Here is a 7,334-nt window from a genome sequence, read left to right as displayed (position 1 = left end):
GTGTTATAGAATCAGTTTCAATATCTACATTCAAACAGCATCAAATATACGTGTATTCAATGTGAATATAGTGTTATAGAATCAGTTTCAATATCTACATTCAAACAGCATCAAATATACGTGTATTCAATGTGAATATAGTGTTATAGAATCAGTTTCATGATCAAACATTCAAACAGCATCAAATATACGTGTATTCAATGTGAATATAGTGTTATAGAATCAGTTTCAATATCTACATTCAAACAGCATCAAATATACGTGTATTCAATGTGAATATAGTGTGATATAGTGAGTTTCAATATCTACATTCAAACAGCATCAAATATACGTGTATTCAATATACGTGTAATAATATAGTGTTATAGAATCAGTTTCAATATCTACATTCAAACAGCATCAAATATACGTGTATTCAATGTGAATATAGTGTGATACAGTGAGTTTCAATATCTACATTCAAACAGCATCAAATATACGTGTATTCAATGTGAATATAGTGTTATAGAATCAGTTTCAATATCTACATTCAAACAGCATCAAATATACGTGTATTCAATGTGAATATAGTGTTATAGAATCAGTTTCAATATCTACATTCAAACAGCATCAAATATACGTGTATTCAATGTGAATATAGTGTTATAGAATCAGTTTCAATATCTACATTCAAACAGCATCAAATATACGTGTATTCAATGTGAATATAGTGTTATAGAATCAGTTTCAATATCTACATTCAAACAGCATCAAATATACGTGTATTCAATGTGAATATAGTGTTATAGAATCAGTTTCAATATCTACATTCAAACAGCATCAAATATACGTGTATTCAATGTGAATATAGTGTTATAGAATCAGTTTCAATATCTACATTCAAACAGCATCAAATATACGTGTATTCAATGTGAATATAGTGTTATAGAATCAGTTTCAATATCTACATTCAAACAGCATCAAATATACGTGTATTCAATGTGAATATAGTGTTATAGAATCAGTTTCAATATCTACATTCAAACAGCATCAAATATACGTGTATTCAATGTGAATATAGTGTTATAGAATCAGTTTCAATATCTACATTCAAACAGCATCAAATATACGTGTATTCAATGTGAATATAGTGTGATAGAGTCAGTTTCAATATCTACATTCAAACAGCATCAAATATACGTGTATTCAATGTGAATATAGTGTTATAGAATCAGTTTCAATACATACATTCAAACAGCATCAAATATACGTGTATTCAATGTGAATATAGTGTTATACATCAGTTTCAATATCTACATTCAAACAGCATCAAATATACGTGTATTCAATGTGAATATAGTGTTCATAGAATATAGTTTCAGTTTCATATCTACATTCAAACAGCATCAAATATACGTGTATTCAATGTGAATATAGTGTTATAGAATGAGTTTCAATATCTACATTCAAACAGCATCAAATATACGTGTATTCAATGTGAATATAGTGTTATACAATCAGTTTCAATATCTACATTCAAACAGCATCAAATATACGTGTATTCAATGTGAATATAGTGTTATAGAATCAGTTTCAATATCTACATTCAAACAGCATCAAATATACGTGTATTCAATGTGAATATAGTGTTATAGAATCAGTTTCAATATCTACATTCAAACAGCATCAAATATACGTGTATTCAATGTGAATATAGTGTTATAGAATCAGTTTCAATATCTACATTCAAACAGCATCAAATATACGTGTATTCAATGTGAATATAGTGTTATAGAATCAGTTTCAATATCTACATTCAAACAGCATCAAATATACGTGTATTCAATGTGAATATAGTGTTATATAATCAGTTTCAATATCTACATTCAAACAGCATCAAATATACGTGTATTCAATGTGAATATAGTGTTATAGAAGTTTCAATATCTACATTCAAACAGCATCAAATATACGTGTTTCAATGTGAATATAGTGTTATAGAATCAGTTTTTCAATATCTACATTCAAACAGCATCAAATATACGTGTATTCAATGTGAATATAGTGTTATAGAATCAGTTTCAATATCTACATTCAAACAGCATCAAATATACGTGTATTCAATGTGAATATAGTGTTATACAGTCAGTTTCAATATCTACATTCAAACAGCATCAAATATACGTGTATTCAATGTGAATATAGTGTTATAGAATCAGTTTCAATATCTACATTCAAACAGCATCAAATATACGTGTATTCAATGTGAATATAGTGTTATAGAATCAGTTTCAATATCTACATTCAAACAGCATCAAATATACGTGTATTCAATGTGAATATAGTGTTATACAATCAGTTTCAATATCTACATTCAAACAGCATCAAATATACGTGTATTCAATGTGAATATAGTGTTATAGAATCAGTTTCAATATCTACATTCAAACAGCATCAAATATACGTGTATTCAATGAATATAGTGTTATACAATCAGTTTCAATATCTACATTCAAACAGCATCAAATATACGTGTATTCAATGTGAATATAGTGTTATAGAATCAGTTTCAATATCTACATTCAAACAGCATCAAATATACGTGTATTCAATGTGAATATAGTGTTATACAATCAGTTTCAATATCTACATTCAAACAGCATCAAATATACGTGTATTCAATGTGAATATAGTGTTATAGAATCAGTTTCAATATCTACATTCAAACAGCATCAAATATACGTGTATTCAATGTGAATATAGTGTTATAGAATCAGTTTCAATATCTACATTCAAACAGCATCAAATATACGTGTATTCAATGTGAATATAGTGTTATAGAATATAGTAGAATCAGTTTCAATCTACATTCAAACAGCATCAAATATACGTGTATTCAATGTGAATATAGTGTTATAGAATCAGTTTCAATATCTACATTCAAACAGCATCAAATATACGTGTATTCAATGTGAATATAGTGTGATGTGATATAGTGTTATACAATCAGTTTCAATATCTACATTCAAACAGCATCAAATATACGTGTATTCAATGTGAATATAGTGTTATAGAATCAGTTTCAATATCTACATTCAAACAGCATCAAATATACGTGTATTCAATGTGAATATAGTGTTATAGAATCAGTTTCATATCTACATTCAAACAGCATCAAATATACGTGTATTCAATGTGAATATAGTGTTATAGAATCAGTTTCAATATCTACATTCAAACAGCATCAAATATACGTGTATTCAATGTGAATATAGTGTTATAGAATCAGTTTCAATATCTACATTCAAACAGCATCAAATATACGTGTATTCAATGTGAATATAGTGTGATAGAATCAGTTTCATGATCTACATTCAAACAGCATCAAATATATACGTGTATTCAATGTGAATATAGTGTTATAGAATCAGTTTCAATATCTACATTCAAACAGCATCAAATATACGTGTATTCAATGTGAATATAGTGTTATAGAATCAGTTTCATATCTACATTCAAACAGCATCAAATATACGTGTATTCAATGTGAATATAGTGTTATAGAATCAGTTTCATATCTACATTCAAACAGCATCAAATATACGTGTATTCAATGTGAATATAGTGTTATAGAATCAGTTTCAATATCTAAATTCAAACAGCATCAAATATACGTGTATTCAATGTGAATATAGTGTTATAGAATCAGTTTCATGATCTACATTCAAACAGCATCAAATATACGTGTATTCAATGTGAATATAGTGTTATAGAATCAGTTTCATATCTACATTCAAACAGCATCAAATATACGTGTATTCAATGTGAATATAGTGTGATACAATCAGTTTCAATATCTACATTCAAACAGCATCAAATATACGTGTATTCAATGTGAATATAGTGTTATAGAATCAGTTTCAATATCTACATTCAAACAGCATCAAATATACGTGTATTCAATGTGAATATAGTGTTATAGAATCAGTTTCATGATCTACATTCAAACAGCATCAAATATACGTGTATTCAATGTGAATATAGTGTGATAGAATCAGTTTCAATATCTACATTCAAACAGCATCAAATATACGTGTATTCAATGTGAATATAGTGTGATATAGAATCAGTTTCAATATCTACATTCAAACAGCATCAAATATACGTGTATTCAATGTGAATATAGTGTTATAGAATCAGTTTCAATATCTACATTCAAACAGCATCAAATATACGTGTATTCAATGTGAATATAGTGTTATAGAATCAGTTTCAATATCTACATTCAAACAGCATCAAATATACGTGTATTCAATGTGAATATAGTGTTATAGAATCAGTTTCAATATCTACATTCAAACAGCATCAAATATACGTGTATTCAATGTGAATATAGTGTTATAGAATCAGTTTCAATATCTACATTCAAACAGCATCAAATATACGTGTATTCAATGTGAATATAGTGTTATAGAATCAGTTTTCATATCTACATTCAAACAGCATCAAATATACGTGTATTCAATGTGAATATAGTGTTATAGAATCAGTTTCAATATCTACATTCAAACAGCATCAAATATACGTGTATTCAATGTGAATATAGTGTTATAGAATCAGTTTCATGATCTACATTCAAACAGCATCAAATATACGTGTATTCAATGTGAATATAGTGTATAGTGTTATACATCAGTTTCAATATCTACATTCAAACAGCATCAAATATACGTGTATTCAATGTGAATATAGTGTTATAGAATCAGTTTCAATATCTACATTCAAACAGCATCAAATATACGTGTATTCAATGTGAATATAGTGTTATAGAATCAGTTTCAATATCTACATTCAAACAGCATCAAATATACGTGTATTCAATGTGAATATAGTGTTATAGAATCAGTTTCAATATCTACATTCAAACAGCATCAAATATACGTGTATTCAATGTGAATATAGTGTTATAGAATCAGTTTCATGATCTACATTCAAACAGCATCAAATATACGTGTATTCAATGTGAATATAGTGTGATACAGTGAGTTTCAATATCTACATTCAAACAGCATCAAATATACGTGTATTCAATGTGAATATAGTGTTATAGAATCAGTTTCAATATCTACATTCAAACAGCATCAAATATACGTGTATTCAATGTGAATATAGTGTGATACAATCAGTTTCAATATCTACATTCAAACAGCATCAAATATACGTGTATTCAATGTGAATATAGTGTTATAGAATCAGTTTCAATATCTACATTCAAACAGCATCAAATATACGTGTATTCAATGTGAATATAGTGTTATAGAATCAGTTTCAATATCTACATTCAAACAGCATCAAATATACGTGTATTCAATGTGAATATAGTGTTATAGAATCAGTTTCAATATCTACATTCAAACAGCATCAAATATACGTGTATTCAATGTGAATATAGTGTTATAGAATCAGTTTCAATGATCTACATTCAAACATCTACATTCAAACAGCATCAAATATACGTGTATTCAATGTGAATATAGTGTTATAGAATCAGTTTCAATATCTACATTCAAACAGCATCAAATATACGTGTATTCAATGTGAATATAGTGTGATACAATCAGTTTCAATATCTACATTCAAACAGCATCAAATATACGTGTATTCAATGTGAATATAGTGTTATAGAATCAGTTTCAATATCTACATTCAAACAGCATCAAATATACGTGTATTCAATGTGAATATAGTGTTATACAATCAGTTTCAATATCTACATTCAAACAGCATCAAATATACGTGTATTCAATGTGAATATAGTGTTTTACAATGAGTTTCAATATCTACATTCAAACAGCATCAAATATACGTGTATTCAATGTGAATATAGTGTTATAGAATCAGTTTCAATATCTACATTCAAACAGCATCAAATATACGTGTATTCAATGTGAATATAGTGTTATAGAATCAGTTTCAATATCTACATTCAAACAGCATCAAATATACGTGTATTCAATGTGAATATAGTGTTATAGAATCAGTTTCAATATCTACATTCAAACAGCATCAAATATACGTGTATTCAATGTGAATATAGTGTTATAGAATCAGTTTCAATATCTACATTCAAACAGCATCAAATATACGTGTATTCAATGTGAATATAGTGTTATAGAATCAGTTTCAATATCTACATTCAAACAGCATCAAATATACGTGTATTCAATGTGAATATAGTGTTATAGAATCAGTTTCAATATCTACATTCAAACAGCATCAAATATACGTGTATTCAATGTGAATATAGTGTTATAGAATCAGTTTCAATATCTACATTCAAACAGCATCAAATATACGTGTATTCAATGTGAATATAGTGTTATAGAATCAGTTTCAATATCTACATTCAAACAGCATCAAATATACGTGTATTCAATGTGAATATAGTGTTATAGAATCAGTTTCAATATCTACATTCAAACAGCATCAAATATACGTGTATTCAATGTGAATATAGTGTTATAGAATCAGTTTCAATATCTACATTCAAACAGCATCAAATATACGTGTATTCAATGTGAATATAGTGTTATAGAATCAGTTTCAATATCTACATTCAAACAGCATCAAATATACGTGTATTCAATGTGAATATAGTGTTATAGAATCAGTTTCAATATCTACATTCAAACAGCATCAAATATACGTGTATTCAATGTGAATATAGTGTTATAGAATCAGTTTCAATATCTACATTCAAACAGCATCAAATATACGTGTATTCAATGTGAATATAGTATAGTTCAGTTATACGTGTATTCAATATCTACATTCAATTCAAAGCATCAAATATACGTGTATTCAATGTGAATATAGTGTTATAGAATCAGTTTCAATATCTACATTCAAACAGCATCAAATATACGTGTATTCAATGTGAATATAGTGTTATAGAATCAGTTTCAATATCTACATTCAAACAGCATCAAATATACGTGTATTCAATGTGAATATAGTGTTATAGAATCAGTTTCAATATCTATTCAACAGCATCAAATATACGTGTATTCATTGTGAATATAGTGTTATACAGTGAGTTTCAATATCTACATTCAAACAGCATCAAATATACGTGTATTCAATGTGAATATAGTGTTATAGAATCAGTTTCAATATCTACATTCAAACAGCATCAAATATACGTGTATTCAATGTGAATATAGTGTTATACATGAGTTTCAATATCTACATTCAAACAGCATCAAATATACGTGTATTCAATGTGAATATAGTGTTATAGAATGTGAGTTTCAATATCTACATTCAAACAGCATCAAATATACGTGTATTCAATG

The sequence above is a fragment of the Daphnia carinata genome, chromosome 5, assembly GCF_022539665.2.
Source record: "Daphnia carinata strain CSIRO-1 chromosome 5, CSIRO_AGI_Dcar_HiC_V3, whole genome shotgun sequence".
NCBI classification, from domain to species: Eukaryota; Metazoa; Arthropoda; class Branchiopoda; order Diplostraca; family Daphniidae; genus Daphnia; species Daphnia carinata.
This window is presented reverse-complemented; position numbering follows the sequence as displayed.